The following is a 20,187-nucleotide window of genomic DNA, read 5'->3' as shown; positions in this document are numbered from 1 at the left end:
ATTACTACACATGGGACTACCTTTAAGTAGTGTTGAATATACACATACAGCTAATTAAATCAAGCAGAAAATGTCAACAAAGTTTCAAATTAGTTTAAATAAAAAATAATAATAATAAAATGAATATACTCTGGAATTCCCTTCTTTATAATATAATTAGCAAATCTGCTCTAACAGCTATCAACATGAGCCTCAGAGCCCACTTATTCAAACTATCAACTTGTGCCTGCTTTAATCCACTTCAGACATAGAAAAATGACTACTTTTCAACCCATTCTGTTGAAAACTAGCAACTTACTTTCAGGATGTAGTTGTCTTTCTACTACTTGTAGACAACAAATGAATAAGCCATAACACATAGCTGGTGCACAGTTATATCTTGAAATTACAGTCTCTTATTAGTCCCTTATAACATTTCAGTTTTGCAGCTTCTATAGTACTTCTCCATGTGCCTTTATGTAATGCTATGGGACCTTCTATTTAAGTCCTTAATTTCACTGCAGTTATTATTTTGTCTTACTTAGATTACTACTTTCTATTCTTTCTTCTGTCTTATAATATCTTTGAACATGCAAATACTTTCCACTCTTTTTTCATCCCATTAATATAAGCCATAGTCAAATTCACAAAAATATTTCAGGAATTTCTTTCAGTACCTCAACATTTACTTGTATTTGTTCAAACTGCTTTTTAGTTTTATATTTTATTTTATTTGCATTTGTTTATTGGGGATAGAGCACTGAATTCTATTGACCATTTTCAGACTTGGCCCGGAAGTACTGTCTGGGTAACATGGCTCTCAACCTTCCATCTCCAAAATGAGGAACACTCACTTTCATAATGTGGAACAAATGGGCAAAATGTGGAACACTTGCTAACAGCTTACCAACAACTTCAACTAGGAAGGTCATAGGATGGTTAAAATATGCTGGTTTTACTTATAAAGAAGATCCTTTAATGAATTAATATGATTAATTTCTATTTATCATGGATTTCACTTAAAAACATTCCTATCACTGAATGTGTGACAGACTCTTTCAATGTGGAACTTTGAGGAACTTCGAGGAACATGAACTTTTTAAGACCCCAAATGAGGTATGTTCCTCGTAATGAGGTACACTTGAGAGGATGGTCTGGTTAAATGACTTGTTCGGTGTCACACATTTAGACAGTGTAAGCTAATGGAACCAAATCCTGGACCACTCTACCACAGGAAGTAATTCATTAGATGTATTTGTAGTTCATAATTGTGAGAACTTAACATATTCTGTAATGTATTGGTATCCCATCTAAGATTACTTTCATTGCTTTGCTCACACTGTGTATGGCTAGGCTTTGTCTCCCCTTTTAACAGTGAATTTAATAAAATAGAGCAAGTAAAAGTAATGTTTGTGTATTACTTAGTATGTACTTTATATAATGTTGTAATTCATGTTATTTGGCTTAATATTGTATAATATGTACCTTATATAATGTTGTAATTCATGTTGTTTGTCTTAATATTGTATAATATATACCATATATAATGTTGTAATTCATGATATTTGTATTCATATTTTCTTTTTTTTTTAATTGTAACAAGCTCACACCTGAAAATGGGCCCTTTTGGCCTAGTGGGCATATTTAAATAAAAATGTCTTTCTATACAGCTGTGGTTTTATTAGAGTTTTTTTGGTCTGTATTTCCCATACCCAGGGGCATTATTCCTCTGTATTAGCTTGTATGAAAAAAAAAAAAGTTTTCTGTCGGCTGATGAAAAATCCTCATGAAATACAATATTTATTTGTTGGGCATTAAAATTGTAATAGAGAGACTTCTTTTATCAGCCTGTTTTTCATTTAATTTTAAAAGCTGTTGCTGGATGAGATTTCCTAGACTGTGTTAAATCACAACTTCTGCGGTTTGCATTCTTGACTGTATTTATCACTGACAAAGTTAATTTTTCTGTCACTCATCCATATTAATGGCATTTAAGTGTAGTTTATGTTATAGAACTGAAGTCCCATTCAGGGTTCTTATTAAATGAAACACAACTGAACCTGTTCATTTGTTTAGTGGCTTATTTATTTATTGTTTGACTAATTTAATGTATTTGTTAACTGACCGCTCCACTAGGACCCCAATAACAGAGGCTAGTATAAATGGAACACAGAACTTATCAAGCAGCATATTTTTTTAGAAATGGGAAGAAATCAAGAGTATATAGAGAAAGCCCACGCAACCTCAGGGAGAACTTGTAAACTCCACAAAAACAGTGCCCTGCGGATGCCTGATCTCCTCTCACATGTTATTACTGGAACTTTACTGTATGATTTTAACATCCCAAATGGAGTTCCATTGTTCTGCATGTGAATGTTTTCTGCTATTACTACTACTACCATCAGGAAAAGTGGTTTACAAAATGGAGGATGGATGTTTATTGCCTTTTGGAATGTTTGCCTTTTTTATATCATTATCTTGGTCTTACTGAAAAACAGTCCGTAAGCTAGTAGACTGTCATGATTTATTTATTTATGCAGGCATGCAATTCTGTTTTGCAGTATACATTGCACATTTTTGAAACAATGTTAGAGCTTTATATATATAAAAACATTTAAACTAATTTGAAACTTTCCAAAAGAAAGGAAATACCTCCAACAGGCAAATGCTGGATACTTCTTTCAAAAAATACTCCTTTGATAAGAAAAATAACCAAAGAGGTTCCAGAGCCAAGGCTGTAACACAAAACTTCTTTGTTTATTTTTCTAATATGAAACTTTGTTGACATTTTGGACAGTGAGTAGGGATGCAAATGGGGAGATGGAAAAAGAAGCAACAGAGGCAGTGAGAAAATATAAAGAACAAAATCTTGAGATTTTTGAAAGGTATAAAAAAGAACTATGGACGTGAGAAAGAAAGAGAAATCAGATATGGTGCAATATTTATGCAAAGGAGAAAGCCAAATGAATCAATACAAAAAAATAAAAAATAATAAAAAAAACAGCCTCAAATATGTATAAAGAGAAATACAGGCAAGGGTATCCAGATATGGAATAGTTCACAATGCAAACAATTTGATCACAAAGAGGGAATGCAGAACAGAAGATTAGTAAAGTAGAAGTTACAAAACCAGAAGATGAAGTTATGAATACCTACAAAGGGAAGGTTCATAGGTTAGTACTAAGCTAACTGCCCTTGCGAGCCTATCCTGTTATCCCTTGTGAGACTCAAACCATGCACCTTGTGTTTGTAAGGCAAACACCTTAGCCATTAAGCCACCCTCCCAACCCCAGAGGACTTTGTGTAGAAAGTCTAACACAGGTTATATCACAGCAAGATGGAACAACAAGTCCCCCAAGCAAAGAGAAACAGGAAGAGCAGGAGACATGTGAAGAAGAACTATGGACATGGGAAAGAAAAAGACATTTAATACGGTGCAATATTTATGCAAAGGAGAAATCAAAACCAATCAATGCAAAAAGAGCAGCACCAGTGATATTTGAAGAGAAATACAGGCAAAGGCATCCAGATATGAAATGTTTTCCAACACAAAACATAAGAAAACAAAGAGGAAAAGTAGCAAAGAGGATTAGTAATGGAGAAGTTAAAGAAATAGAAACTGAGGTTATGGATTACCTGCGAAGTGAAGGATTTAGTGCAGAAAATCTAACTCTGATAACATCAAAGCAGGATAGAGCAATGTATCTCCAAATTAAGGAGAAACTTGTAGAGTGGGAAACATCTGATAAGTTCTCATATGAAGGCACTTTGGAGCCTTCCATAGGAAACCAATAAAAACGTTCAGTTGCAGTTGCTCAATAAGGGAAGGAACAGGAAACTGTGACAACTCTAAGGCAGTCAATATTGTGGAGTAATAGGCCAGTGAGTTCCCATATGAAAGAGCAGTGGATGACACAGGATGAAACTGAAGAGAATGGGGCACAGGAAGATGCTGTAGAACTTTCTATAGAATGCTGTAGGAAGTGGAGAACAAAGAATGTGCCCTCAGTTTAGAAGAAAATGATATAAGAAAAGAGTTGTTTAATTTAATAGAGATGGCCAGACATATTAAGATCAGTAATTTGGACTGTTCCTTGAGATTTATGCAATGTAACAGAAGTAAATATCATGTATTACTGTGCAGCTGAATGTGGTGCAGTGGTTAGCATTGTTGCCTCACAGCAAGAGGCTCTCCGGTTCAATTCATGGCTGGGGTGCCTTCTGTGTGGAATCTGCATGTCCTCCCTGCATTTATGTGGGTTTCCTCCGGGTGCTCCGGTTTCAATCCACATTCCAAACACATGTGCCTGGAGCATTTTTCCCTGAGCCTCCACTGAAAATGTGCTCTGTCACAGTTGGACTTTCCCAGTAATAATTATAATCTTCTTTCGGCTGCTCCCGTTAGGGGTTGCCACAGCGAATCAACTGTTTCCATTTTTTCCTGTCTTCTACATCTTGCTCTGTCACACCAACCACCTGCATGTCCTCTCTCACCACATCCATAAACGTTATCTTAGGCCTTCCTCTTTTCCTGTTATCTGGCAGCTTCATCCTTAGCATCTTTTTCCCAATATACTCTGCATCCCTCCTCAGCACATGTCCAAACTAATGTAATCTTGCCTCTCTGGCTTTGTCTCCAAACCTTCCAACCTGGGCTGACCTTCTAATATACTTATTCCTAATCCTGTCCATCCTCGTCACACCCAGTACAACTCTTAACATCTTCAAGTCTGCCACATCAAGCTCTGACTCCTGCCTTTTTGTCAGTGCCGCTGTCTTCAACCCATATAACATAGCTGGTCTCACTACCCTTTTGTAGACCTTCCCTTTCACTCTTACCGGTACTCGTCTGTCACAAATCACTCCTGACACTCTTCTCCACCCACTCCATCCTGCCTGTACTCTCTTCTTCACCTGTCTTCCACACTCGCCATTACTCTGAACTGTTGATCCCAAGTATTTAAACCCATCCACCTTCGCCACCTCTACTCCCTGCATCCTCACCATTCTTCTATCCTCCCTCTCATTCACACACACATAGTCTGTCTTAGTCCTGCTGACCTTCATTCCTCTTCTCTCTAGAGCATATCTCCACCTCTCCAGGGTCTCCTCCACTTGTTCCCTACTCTCACTACAGATCACAATGTCATCTGCAAACATTATAGTCCACGGGGACTCCTGTCTGATTTCATCTTTCAACCTGTCCATCACCATTGCAAATAAGAAAGGGCTCAGAGCTGATCCTTGATGTAATCCCACCTCCACCTTAAACACATCTGTCACTCCCACCGCAGACCTCACTGCTGTCACACTACCCTCATATATATCCTGTACCACTCTTACATACTTCTCTGACACTTCCAACTTCCTCATACAATACCACAACTCTCTAGGCACCCTGTCATATGCTTTCTGTAAGTCTACAAAAACATAATGCAACTCCTTCTGACCTTCTCTGTACTTCTCCATCAACACTCTCAGAGCAAACATCTCATCTGTAGTGCTCTTTCCTGGCATGAAACCATACTGCTGATCACTAATCATCACCTCCCTTCTTAACCTAGCTTCCACTACACTTTCCCATAACTTCATGCTGTGACTGATCAATTTAATCCCTCTGTAGTTACTACAGCTCTGCACATCACCCTTATTCTTAACAATCGGAACCAAAACACTTTTTCTCCATTCCTCAGGCATCCTCTCACTTTCCAAGATTTCATTAAACAATCTAGTTAAAAACTGTATTGCCATTTCACCTAAACACCTCCATGCTTCCACATGTATGTCATCTGGACCAACAGCTTTTCCATTCTTCATCCTCTTCATAGCTATCCTTACTTCCTCCTTGCTAATCCACTGCACTTCATGATTCACTATCCACACATCATCCAACCTTCTCTCTCTCTCTCATTCTCTTCATTCATCAGCCCCTCAAAGTACTCTTTCCATCTGCTCAACAGACTATCCTTGCTTGTGAGTACATTTCCCTCATTATCCTTTATCAACCTTACCTGCTGCACATCTTTACTAGCTCAGTCGGTCGGTCTAGCCAATCAGTACAGGTCCTTTTCTCCCTCCTTAGTGTCCAACCTTTCACACAACTCTTCATATGCCTTATCCTTAGCCTTCGCCACCTCTCTCTTTGCCATGCACCTCATCTCCTTATACTCTTGTCTATTTTCTTCATCTCTCTGACAATCCCACTTCTTCTTCGCCAACCTCTTTCTCTGTATACTCTCCTGTACTTCTTCAGTCCACCACCAGGTCACCTTGTCCTCATTCCTCTTTCCAGATGTCACACCAAGCAACTTTCTAGCCATCTCTCTTACTAGCTCTGCTGTAGTTACCCAGCTATTCAGTAACTCTTCACTGCCACCCAGTGCCTGTCTTAACTCTTCCCTGAACTCCACCTCACAATTACCCTTTTTCAATTTCCATCATTTGATCTTTGGTGCTGCCCTCACACTCATCCTCCTCTTCTTGATCACCAATGTCATCCTACAAACCACCATCTTATGCTGCCTAACTACACTTTCCCCTGCCACCACTTTACAGTCTCCAATCTCCTTCAGACTGGCCCTTCTACATAAGATATAATCCACCTGTGTGCATCTTCCTCCACTCTTGAATGTCACCCTATGCTCCTCCCTCTAGTTAAAATATGTATTCACCACAGCCATGTCCATCCGTTTCACAAAATCCACTAACATCTGACCTTCTGCATTCCTTTGCTTAACACCATACCTACCCATCACTTCCTCATCCCCTCTGTTCCCTTCACCGAAATGCCCCATGAAATCTGCTCCAATCACCAGTCTCTCACCCTTGGGTACATTCATCACCACTTCATCCAACTCACTTCAAAATTTTTCTTTCTCATCCATCGCACACCCAACTTGTGGAGCATATGCACTAACAACATTCATCATTACATCATCAATTTCCAGCTTCATAAACATCACTCTATCCGACACTCTTTTCACCTCCAAAACACTCTTAGCATACTGTTCCTTCAGGATAACCCCTACGTCATTTCTCCTCCCATCCACACCATGATAAAACAATTTGAACCCGCCTCCGATACACCTAGCCTTGCTCCCCTTCCATCTGGTCTCTTGCACACACAATATACCAACCTTCCTTCGGTTCATCAGATCAGCTAGCTCTCTCCCTATACCAGTCATACTGCCAACATTCAAAGTTCTGACCCTCACTATCACAGTCCTCGCCTTTACCTGCCTTCGGGCATGCCTTTCCCCTCTTCTCCTCCTTTGGCCAGCAGTAGCCCAATTTCCGCCAGCACCCTGTTGGCCAACAGTACTGGTGGCGGTCGTTGTTAACCTGGGCCTCGACTGATCTGGTATGTATATCTGTACTGTTGTCCACATGTATGATTTGGCAAAATGTTACACCTTCCTGACGCAACCCTCTCCATTTATCCGGGCTTGGGACTGGCACAAAGAAATGCACTGGCTTGTGCATCCCCAGTGGCTGGGTTCCCAGTAATAATTATAACAAATAATAATAATAATAATACCAAATAAAATTTTACCACAAAAAAAGGGCAGTAAGGGGAAAGGAAGGGGAGAAATCAAATGCCATCATGTAAGTATCAAATAGAGAAAACTGTAAAGCAATTTAAAATGCACCCTACATGGATTGATTGCATTACAACGGCATGAAATACAACGGCATGAAACAGTGGCAAACGACTTTGAAGTTAAGCCATGATAAAGGGTAAATTATTATTCCAGGGATAAAAATTCAAAGGGGAATATTCCAGGGTGACTCTTTGAGACTGCTCCTGTTTTGCCTTGCCCTTAACCCATTAAGCTGTCTATTTAACAGATTAGGTCATGGCTACAAATTGGCTCCCAGAAAAAAAAAAAACAAAGTATAAAGACTTCCCATCTTCTTTTTCTGGATGATTTAAAACTGTATAGTTCATCAGATGAGGAACTGAAAGCACAACTGCAAGTGGTCAAACGTTTTTAGATGATATAAGAATGTCATTTGGTCTTGATAAATGTGCAAAATCAATCTTTAAAGCAGGAAAACTGCAGCACCAAGAAAACATCAGCCTGGAACAGGAATGTGATATAATTGAACTTAAGCAAGAGGGAGTGTATAAATATTTGAGATTTGATGAAGGATCGACAATAAAACATGAACAAATGCAAATAAAACTTAGGAATATTTTAAAAGACTAAAATTAATACTGAAAACAGCACTAACACTAAAAACAGCATCTAGGAACAAAGTTGAAGCTATAAACCAATTTGCTCTTCCTGTTCTAATTTACAGGTTTGGAGTGATTGACTGGCCCCAAAATATGTTGGATTGGCTGGAGAGAAGAACAAGAGGGTTGCTTCATGCTTATCAAATGATTTATAAAAATGAATGTATATCTGAAAGACATATGTACTGACCTCACAAGACCCAAATATAGTGAAAAGTTTAAAACATGAGGGGAATAAGCCTAAGATGACTTCCTTGCTTAGTTTAACAGAAGCATATTAGTGTCAAGCGGGAATGGAATTCAAACCAGAAAAAGATAAAACTCAGGCAGCAACTGAATGTGCCAGAAAACAAAAGAAAGAATACAAGGTGAAGGATTAGATGAGAGGGCAGGAAATGTGGGAAATGCATAAATATAGTTGCAAGTATAGAAAACTCTTGGGAAAACCCCACGATCATCAGGATTGAATGCAGGAATGGTTAAGGAGAGGTCAATTTAAACCAAAAGATGACAGGATAATGTTAGAGGCCCAAGATAGGTGACTATGTACATGTTAGTTTACAAAGTCCATTGAACATGTGAAAGGAACAGACACATGTAGGTTTTGTAAAACAGAATTGGAAATAGTTGCACATCTTGTTGCAGGTTGTGATATACTAACGGCATGCATAATGAAAGGCATGATAATGCGGCAAGAATGTTGCACTGGGGATTGTGCAAACGTAATATTGAGTAGTCGAGAAGCACTGGAAACATGACCCACAAAGCATTATAGAAAATGATGAAGTTTATACCAAATGGCATAACCCATTACCAACAATTCAAAAATTAGATGTGAGAAAACCAGATGTAATAGTCCATGAAAAGAAAAAAAGTAGAACTGTTCGCTGAAATTGCTACACCCAGTGACTACAGTGTCTTACATACAGAGAGACACAAAGTCATAAAACACCAGGATTTATAGGCAGAAATGAAGCAAAGATACCCAGACAGTTCCAATAGTAGTAGGAGCAACCTGTCTTATCATAGGATCATAGGAGGTTACTAGACTAATGGCCCTGGAGCCCTTACAAGCCTAGCCAAGAGTTTATCCCCAAAAAAGAAACCTCAGTCAGCACCTGTCACCCCTGTCAATGAGGGATACAGGTGGAACACCTGGGACAAATTTGTGGTTTCCCATTCAACCCATCAACGCTGCACTTGAAGAGGGTCAGCAAGGTACACTGTTTGATGTGTGTAGGAAGTCTATTCCAGAGACTGGGCAGCCTCTGGGAGAGAAACCTGTCTCTCCAGCAGGTTTTGTTGATGTTGCATATTAGATTCAGGCCTTTTCAGCGTGTAATGCACGAGGAACTTGACTTATGGATATGGAGAATTTCTAGTAGGGCAGGGTCCGAGATTTCCTTGTAGGTGAGACACAGATCACCTTTGAGCAATGTGTATGATACCAAGTAGAGTGACAGTGATTTCAGCCTGTCCACAAAAGCATTTACAGTCATACTTAGATATGTTACAAATACATGTAACTCCATGTGGATTGCAGAAGGAGTCAGTACTGGCCACATTGTGGGTGCTGCAAAGAGCACATCTGGTTAACATCAAAGACTGAAATGATGCCAATTTCATGAACTTTAATCATACCTTGACTTAGGAATGGTGTCCATCCTCATCATGGTATTAGAAACCTAAAAGACTTGGAGAAATTAAAAAAAATAGCAGTATAAAGGTAACACAGTTAGAAAAAGAAATGTATAGTTAAAAAACAAACTAAAGAATGTGGGGACTTGTGTATACATTATAGAGGTTCAGTGGGTATTTTCTCATTTGCTACAGGTAGACATGCCTCTTAACTGTCCAGATTTCCCAGAATGTCCATATTTTTGCATCAGTTTTGGTTTGTTTTTCATACAATTGTGGTTTTCTAGCAAATAATTTGGAAATCATTGAGAATTAAAGTCAGGAAATAACCACAGACATTTGAGTTTCAGACTTCATATTCTTCATAAAATCCATACTAATGCAAAACCTGTTATTCTATCAACTTTTTAAGTTTGTAAGAGCAATATTTAAAATGTGTTCTTATTTTTGGGCATTTGTACCCCCATTATTTATAGCTTTATCCAGATTTCTAGCTCTAAGAGATTTTGAGCTAATGCAGATAGCTGTATCCTCAACCCTGGCCGTAGAAGGGTTGGAAGCAGTTGAAAAGGGATCTGAGTAGAGAAATATTGTAGGTACAAAAAACATGCCTTGTAGTACTACTATCTCTGTAAAAAGGCTGCTAATGTAGCTGAAAATGGCAGAGCTGGATAAGTAACAGGGTTAGATGGGGAGCATTTAACAATGCCGAAGAGGTGATGTATTCACATACTGTCACAAGTGCAAATAGAACTGAAGCAGTCAAATGAGATAAAACCTCACTGCATCTAGATTTCACTTTATAGATCCATTATTAAATATAAGCGTCTACTATAATGCTTCAGATTTTTCTTAGGTAAATCTCCCTTTCTGACTGTGATGTATTCTGACTGCCATTTTGTGCACAGTGCTGTTACAAAGCGACTTTAAAACCATGAATTTTGTGGTGTTTCCCAAATTCTATACGTCCCAAATAGTACTAGTAGCAGTGTGTGTGTGTGTGTGTGTGTGTGTGTGTGTGTGTGTGTATGTATGTGTGTGTCTCAGTCTGTGTGTTAGATGAGGTGGCAGTAAAATAAAACATTATCTGGAAGAAAATACACAATTTGTCACCATGCTCATGGACTGCCTTTTCCCAGTTCTTTTCAAAATGTATCTAAAAAAGTGCAGTTCTCAAGTCATATAAAAGATGTCAGGCAAAAGTAAATAACAACTAACAAAATAAATAAAACCATTTTGCACCTTTAAGCCTACCTCCCAACACTGAAATTTTTCTCTGCGCCAACCTGGAAAGAAAAAAAAGGAAGTGAAATCTCTCAGAGGTTACAGTATTAATTCTTTTTGACAAAGAGCGCACGAGGCAGCATCCCCCGATAGGAATTTTAATCAAAGTTGACTGAGGATGGCTGAAAAACATGAGGAAGTAATTAGAAATCTGAATTTACAACCTACTGTTTTTTTCTCTCTCTTTGCATAAAATGCTTATGTTTACTCTGTAACCCACTGTTCTGCCTCCTCTCATTATGGGTTCCAAGTTTTTTTTTTTTTTTTATTAATGTGATGGTTTCGAGTTTATTGCAGATTGATGCTATAAATCTTTTAATTTCATTATGATCCCTAATGTTTCTACTCATCTTAATTAGTAAAAATTAAACTTCACTAAAAAAGACAGACTTTTGAAGCCATAGAAGAATTTGTTCATTTTCATCATTACACAAACCGCAGCTAAACAAGAGACATGGCCTGTTCAAATGAAACAAGTCAAGTTGCCTGTTGGAAAAGCAAGACCATCTAAAACTGTTGTACAAGTGAGAAGTGACAGGGATAAAAGTAGGAGATTGTTAAACATTGTACATATTGTAGGACTAAAGACTGATGCCCCCCCCCCCAACAAAAAACACCTCTAGACAGTGTTCAGTAAGCAAACTGTGGTTTTCATATACACCCTGACAAGGATCAGTGTGCTTGTTTTCAAATTACAAATTTAAAGAAAACTTTGAACAACATTTTGAGCTTGCAGCCGTTCATTCATTGATGGTCAGTGTGATTGCACCCCTGTCCAATCCTTTTTCATCCTTCCATTACAGTGTTTCTGCCCTGTGCCTTCTATAATGTGTTCAAAAATGCTCCAGCCTCGCTTTCTACATAAGACAGAGTTGTTATTCACGGTCTGTGAAGTGTCAGTGCTTCACCTAAGCTCAGTTCATCCTGTTGACCTGCTAGTTTCTTAACGGGAAATGGTCCTACCTAACATACAGAGTTGCATAAAACAAAGAGAGGGAGAAATAGAGAGAGCAATAGAGAGAGAGAGAGAGAGAGAGAGAGACAGAACTATGGTAATTGCCCTCAGCACTCACAGGATTATAGGTGGTTACTAGGCTATTGACCCGGAGGTCATTTCAAGCCTATCCATTTTATTCTAATGTAATACCATAGATGCTATAGTCAATACCCAGGACTGTATTTAATAATGACTGCCCATGTCCAGGAGAGTTGTGGGCGCTATCCATGTATGTCATTTCTCTGTTGTATGGCAGCATACAGCCAAATGTTATATCATTTGAAATAAGAGAAAGACTTTCTGGTTCACTTCCTCGTGGACAGAGGAAGAAAGTTCAATTTGCTTAACTTGTGCTCATACATAACTAAAATACAACCAAAGAAAGAGCTTCACTGCTTAAACAGACTTTGTGAAACAAAGGAATGAGGCACTTAACTTAAAAAGGCTTGTGTGCTAAAACCACTTTGTAGCAAAATGGTGATTACATTCACTCTTGTGTGATCTACTAATTGAAAAAAAAACAATAAATAAATGTATTGTTAACATCCCTGTCCTTTCATTTCACTGTTACATGGAGGTTGATCAAGCCAGATCTTTTCAAGTAGATTGGATTCACTACATCTATGGTGTTCCTTTTATTTATTTATTTGTTTGTTTTTTGGCTTTTCTGTGAGCTTAGAAGGTTTTAAAATGTTAATGCAAGTAACTTCTTTTCCTCTTTCACTAAAATACTTTTGTAATAAATTCGTCTCTTAACCTATTGACTTCCATAATCTCTTTCAAATCTTATGGAAAAGGAGGCCATCGGGAAGCTCATCCCTGTCACCTACTACTGATGCAAGACTAACACTCACACTGTTAAGCAGATTTTCCTAACATATCCCAGATGAGCTTTCAATTGAATTATTTTACAGATTTAGACCTTTATTATGAATAGTCCAAAATATGAGTCCATTATGTTTTTAGACAATAAGCTTTAGCTAACCCCAACCCTAACACTGCCATTGTTCCTAACAAGAACTGTACACATTACCTTACCAAAAACCCTTTCACTGAGTATACCACGATGTGATACACTCACATACACGCAAGCAATAATGCCTGACAGGGTGTGTGTTAATGTGTAATTAACGCAGCGTTGGGCCTATACACCCCTGGAATTACACATAAACACACACCCTGGAGGGCATTATTGCACTTACACAATGGGATAGCTGTAAAATTGTTGTGTTTTACTTGCTTATTTATTTTTTTAAGTACTATATTATTTTTTATATATATTTTTAATGTAAAATAGTTCCTCCACCTACTGTTTCAAACTTGCTTTAATATATGTTAATGGTGTTGGAGGAAGCATTTTACATCAAATATATAGAAAAAGTAATATAGTGCTTAAAAAAATAAGCAAGTGAAACACAACAATTTTACATACAGCCCATTCTCTCTCTCATACACACATACACAGTCTGTTCTACTTTCACATATACATATACATATACTCACACAGTCTCCTCTGCTTTCATACACACATTCACTCACACAAGATCTGTCTTACCCCCTTTCTCAATCTCTCACAGTCTCTAGGTGCTTTCATACACACATTCAATCTCACTCTCTCTCAGTCTCTCTCACAGGCAGTCTCCTCTGATTACATACATGCATTCACTCACACATCACTCTCACTTTCTGTCTCACACTCTCCAGCCATCTCTCTCTCTCTCACACACGCACACAAATACACAGTCTCTCTGCTTTCATGCACCCATTCACACATACACACACACACATGCAGACAGAAACACACACACACAATCACTCTCTCCAGCTTACATACACGCATACACTCTCACACACTTTCTTCCTGGTTGCAAAACCCTTAGTAATGAGATGTTCATAGGTTCATAGGCAGGTACTAGGCTATCGGCCCTGGGGCCTATACAAGCCCAGCCAAAAAGGTACCCTGGCTTTTGCCACCCAAGAAAATTATTTTCCTGTGCCACTGTCGAGCAGAGCCACAGAGGTGATCCCTTATTTCCCATCCGATCAAGATATTTCTTGAAGAGTGCTAATGAAGAGCTTTTTTGATATAGATAGGTAGTTTATTCCAGAGTATGGGAAGTCTCTGGGACAGGAATCTATCCCTCCGGCATGTTCTGTTTATTGTGGTGACAAGGTTTAGGTCCCTAGAGCGTGTAGCTCAGAGGGATTGGGATTTCTTTAAGTGGAGCATGTCCAACAGCTCTGGGTTTGACATACCTTTGTATGTTAGGCAGAGATCACTTCTGAGTAGGCGATATGCGACGGAGTAAAGCTGGAGTTTTTTGAGATGGTCTGCGTAGGGCATCTGTTTGAGGCCAGAAATCCTCTTTGTGAGGTATTTCTGCGGCCTTTCCAGTTGTTGTAGATGTCTTGTGAGGTACATACCTAAAGGGGCGTTGTACTCTATAATGGGTCTAATGAGTGATGAGTAGAGGGGAACATTGACCTCTTTTTTTCTGGATGAGAAACCTTTTGTGATGAGGTGTGCCACGTAGAAGGATTTGCTGACTACTGTGGCGATGTGATTATCAAAGGAGAGACTACTGTCCACCTGTGTCCCATGGTCTCTTATCACACTTAGTGTACTACCGCCTATGTTATAGTTCATAGGTACAGAGTTTTTACCAAAGGGGATAACAATGCACTTTTGGCACTGAGCTTGAGGCCATGGCTTTGACACCAGGCCTGTCTCAGTGAGGCCCTTTTGTAGGATGTCCACATCGTTAGGAGTTTCGATTATGGCTCCTAGTTTGCAGTCATCTCCGAACTTTGTTAGCCAAAGACCTTCTGTGTTAGCCTGTACTTCAGAGAAGTAGATACCAAACAGGAGAGGACCCAGGACTGAACCCTGTGGTACTCCACTGGTCACTGGTCTGAAGTTGGATTTGGTGTCTGCTACTTTCACAGTGTGGGTTCTGTCAGTGAGCCAGTTGGCAACCCATCTTGTGACATAGGGATTTATACCAAGTTTAGTGAGTTTATCTATAATTCCAGAGTGGGGGATGGTGCCGAAAGCCTTGGCAAGATCTAGATAGGCTGTGTGAACCATCTTACGCTTGTCTATGGCTTTGGTGACTGCTTCAAAGAAGTCTATCAGGTTTAGGAGACATGATCTGCCTTTTACAAACTCGAACTGGGTGGGGTCCAGAGTTTGGAGATTACCAATGTCTTTGTTTATAAGTTCCATAATGATACATTCCATGGCCTTGCAGGCTAGGCTCATCAGACTAATGGGGCGATAGTTTCCGAGGTCCATGGTGGCTCCCCCCTTGTGGCATGGGATAACCGTCGCTGTGTGCCATTCAGCAGGCACAAAGCCTGAGGTGAGGCTATGATTGAACATGGTACTTAGGTGGGGTGCCAGTTTGTTCTATAGTTCATGTAGAACGCTGCCTGGGATGTTGTCTGGTCCCATGGATGCTGTGTTCTTGGCTTTGGAGAGTGTGTTTTTTACCTGTGAAGCCGTGATTACAGGAACTTTGCATTCTTCCAGTGTAGAGATGAGCTCTTTAGGGGGTGAGAGGGGGGTAAAGTTAGCACTGAACCTATCTGCCAGGATGTTGGCAATATCAGTTGGGTCTGTATATTTAGTGCCATTGTACTGTAACTCAGAACAGGTCTGAGTGTTGCCATTGAGATTCTTGACATAGCTATAGAATGTTTTGTGGTTGTCTTTAGAATCAGTGGTGATTTTATTTTCATAACTAGATTTGGAGGATTTTATCAGGGATCGCAGCTTCTTACTGAGGCTGACCAGGGAGCGCCTCCACTCATGGGATTTTACTCTCTTTTGTAGCAGTTTCTTCCTTCTGTTGTACAGTTTGTTTATGGCAGTGGACCACCAGATTGGCTTCCTTTTTTTGGAGGATAGCATCTTGGTTCTGTTTGGGATAGCACAATCCATGCACTCATGTAAGTGCTTATAAACTGCAATTGTGTAGGATTCAGTAGTCGTAACTGTATTGTCCATCTGCATGGGTGTCATGAAGTTCACCACTTGTGTCTTAAGAAGCATGAAGTTGACTTTGGAGAAGTTTTTTACTGTGGTTTCCTTAAATGGGGGGTGGGGGCAGGATGTGGATATCTAGGTCATTAGCTTATGGTCGGATCAGACCAATGAGGCGTTGACTTCAGGTGTGGAACAGCGGTCACTCATGTTGGTAATGACTAGGTCTAGGATATTGTTGCCCCTGGTGGGGGTGTGGATAAGTTGATCCAGGGCATTGGAGTTTATGAATTCCAAAAGCATTGAGCGAAGGAGTTGGTACATGAGTAGTTTTCCCAGTTAATGGTGGGGTAGTTGAAATCGCCCATTATTAGGGTGTTTGGTTGAACCCTAATATTTTCCAGTACATCAAGAAAAGAGGAGTGGGAATCCTGAGGCATGGTGAGTGGTCTGTAGCAAGCTACAATTTGGATTGCAGTTTTGCCCAGAGTTAGTTGCACTTGGATAACCTTTGGCTGCATTATGCTGAGCAACTAGCCTGGAGGTGTGGATATCCTTAATGAATATGGACACACCTCCGCCTTTGGTGTTCCGTCCAGGTTACATGGCTGAAAAGTGTGGTATGAGTTATAGCCTGGTAGTGCAGGGGTGCTCTTTGGAGCCTTGAACCAGGTCTCAGTCACTGCACAGATATCAATGTTCTCCATTTAATCCTTAATTTTAAAACGAGTGCCATAGGGTCTTTCAGGATTTTGGGCTTTCAGGATTTTGAGTTTTCAGGATTCTGAATTTTCAGGCTTTTGGTTTCAGGATTTTGATTTTCAGGCTTATGATGTTTCAGGCTTCTGAATGGGAACCATATATATATATATATATATATATATATATATATATATATATATATGGATCTACTACTTTTGATCAACAGCTCATTTGATCGACAGCACATTTGATCGCAAACCAGTATTCATGGCAATTAACAGGGATTTGTCCCCCTCCCCAAAGTCGTGCAACACTGGAGTTGATATATAAAGGTAGAGGGGTGTGGGGGGCACAGCCCCCCACATTGGGGGGTGTGGGGGGTGAAGCCCTACACCTATTTTTGTTTAAAATATATACATTTTCTTTTATTTTCTTCTTTTAAAGGAAAATAGGTGGGGGGCTGTGCCTCCCACACCCCCCACCTTTATATATCACCTCCAGGGTCACACGACTTTGGGGAGGGGGACAAATCCCTGTTAATTGCCATGAATACTGGTTTTCGATCAAATGTGCTGTCGATCAAAAGTAGTAGATCCATATATATATATATATATATATATATATATATATACAGACACACACACACACATCTATCCATATGCACACACATTATATAACCTGAATGATAGTATTTAAGCAGTAAACTTATTTTTCCTATACTATTTCCTTTAATAGTTCTTTAACGTCCAAAGTGTATCCTAATTTATTCTGCATGCTGAACTTAAAAAAATGGAATACAAAAAACGTGAAATTCTGTTTGCTTGCTTTAAAAACGTTAAGTGTGTTATGCATTATTCTTTTCATAAAAATCACTGTTGCTGTTCATCCAGAATGATGCAAGCGAACTTCGGTATCCACATGAACAGACAGGCAGGACCTCATTTACAGTGTCTCATATATAGGAGAGGGGCACTGCAGATGTGCAGTAGTCAGTGCTGTTGCCCGATAGCACTTGTATCTTCAGTTTGGTTCTGTGATGGGGTACTTTATGTGCAGACCCTTCAAATCTGTCCTGTGTCTGTTTTTTTTTTTTTTCCTCTGGCTGTTCCTTTTTTCTCCTACATCCGAAAAATGTGCTGTAGAAACACTGGCATACCTCCAGTGTGTGTGCACACTTGTGTGTGTGAGCAGTGTGGAACTTGAGTGAATATATAAATCCTGTGATAGACTGGTGCACATTTTAGAATTACTATCTCTGCCTTGTGTCTAGTAAGTACACAGAGAGGCTTTGGTTCCCCATGACCCTGATTTGAATTAGGTAGTAGTGACTGAATAAATAAATGAGCAATTGAGAAAGACAGAAAGTTCAGAGTACACTTTCCCCTCCCTCCAATGCCAGGCTAACTTGCTACTGTCTTAATATAAGTACTATATTATTTTTATATATAATTTTAATGTAAAATAGTTCCTCCACCTACTGTTTCAAACTTGCTTTAATATATGTTAATGGTGTTGGAGGAAGCATTTTACATCAAATATATAGAGAAAAGTAATATAGTGCTTAAAAAATAAGCAAGTGAAACACAACAATTTTACATACAGCCCATTCTCTCTCCTACACACATACACAGTCTGTTCTACTTTCACATATACATATACATATACTCACACAGTCTCCTCTGCTTTCATACACACATTCACTCACACAAGATCTGTCTTTACCCTTCTCAATCTCTCACAGTCTCTAGGTGCTTTCTACACACATCCAATCTCACTCTCTCTCAATCTCTCTCACAGCCAGTCTCCTCTGATTACATACATGCATTCACTCACACATCACTCTCACTTTCTGTCTCACACTCTCCAGCCATCTCTCTCTCTCACGCACACAAATACACAGTCTCTCTCTTTCATGCACCCATTCACACATACACACACACACATGCAGACAGAAACACACACACACAATCACTCTCTGCTTACATACACGCATACACTCTCACACACTTTCTTCCTGGTTGCAAAACCCTTAGTAATGAGATGTTCATAGGTTCATAGGCAGGTACTAGGCTATCGGCCCTGGGGCCTATACAAGCCCAGCCAAAAAGGTACCCTGGCTTTTGCCACCCAAGGAAATTATTTTCCTGTGCCACTGTCGAGCAGAGCCACAGAGATGATCCCTTATTTCCCATCCGATCAAGATATTTCTTGAAGAGTGCTAATGAAGAGCTTTTTTGATATAGATAGGTAGTTTATTCCAGAGTATGGGAAGTCTCTGGGACAGGAATCTATCCCTCCGGCATGTTCTGTTTATTGTGGTGACAAGGTTTAGGTCCCTAGAGCGTGTAGCTCAGAGGGATTGGGATTTCTTTAAGTGGAGCATGTCCAACAGCTGTGGGTTTGACATACCTTTGTATGTTAGGCAGAGATCACTTCTGAGTAGGCGATATGCGACGGAGTAAAGCTGGAGTTTTTTGAGATGGTCTGAGGGCATCTGTTTGAGGCCAGAAATCCTCTTTGTGAGGTATTTCTGCGGCCTTTCCAGTTGTTGTAGATGTCTTGTGAGGTACATACCAAAAGGGGCGTTGTACTCTATAATGGGTCTAATGAGTGATGAGTAGAGGGGAACATTGACCTCTTTTTTTCTGGATGAGAAACCTTTTGTGATGAGGTGTGCCACGTAGAAGGATTTGCTGACTACTGTGGCGATGTGATTATCAAAGGAGAGACTACTGTCCACCTGTGTCCCATGGTCTCTTATCACACTTAGTGTACTACCGCCTATGTTATAGTTCATAGGTACAGAGTTTTTACCAAAGGGGATAACAATGCACTTTTTGGCACTGAGCTTGAGGCCATGGCTTTGACACCAGGCGTCTGTCTCAGTGAGGCCCTTTTGTAGGATGTCCACATCGTTAGGAGTTTCGATTATGGCTCCTAGTTTGCAGTCATCTGCGAACTTTGTTAGCCAAAGACCTTCTGTGTTAGCCTGTACTTCAGAGAAGTAGATACCAAACAGGAGAGGACCCAGGACTGAACCCTGTGGTACTCCACTGGTCACTGGTCTGAAGTTGGATTTGGTGTCTGCTACTTTCACAGTGTGGGTTCTGTCAGTGAGCCAGTTGGCAACCCATCTTGTGACATAGGGATTTATACCAAGTTTAGTGAGTTTATCTATAATTCCAGAGTGGGGGATGGTGCCAAAAGCCTTGGCAAGATCTAGATAGGCTGTGTGAACCATCTTACGCTTGTCTATGGCTTTGGTGACTGCTTCAAAGAAGTCTATCAGGTTTAGGAGACATGATCTGCCTTTTACAAACTCGAACTGGGTGGGGTCCAGAGTTTGGAGATTACCAATGTATT

Source organism: Protopterus annectens, chromosome 2.part1 (genome assembly GCF_019279795.1).
Source record: "Protopterus annectens isolate FY-2018-M chromosome 2.part1, PAN1.0, whole genome shotgun sequence".
In the NCBI taxonomy this organism is placed as follows: Eukaryota; Metazoa; Chordata; order Ceratodontiformes; family Protopteridae; genus Protopterus; species Protopterus annectens.
Note: the sequence above shows the minus strand (reverse complement) of the source record.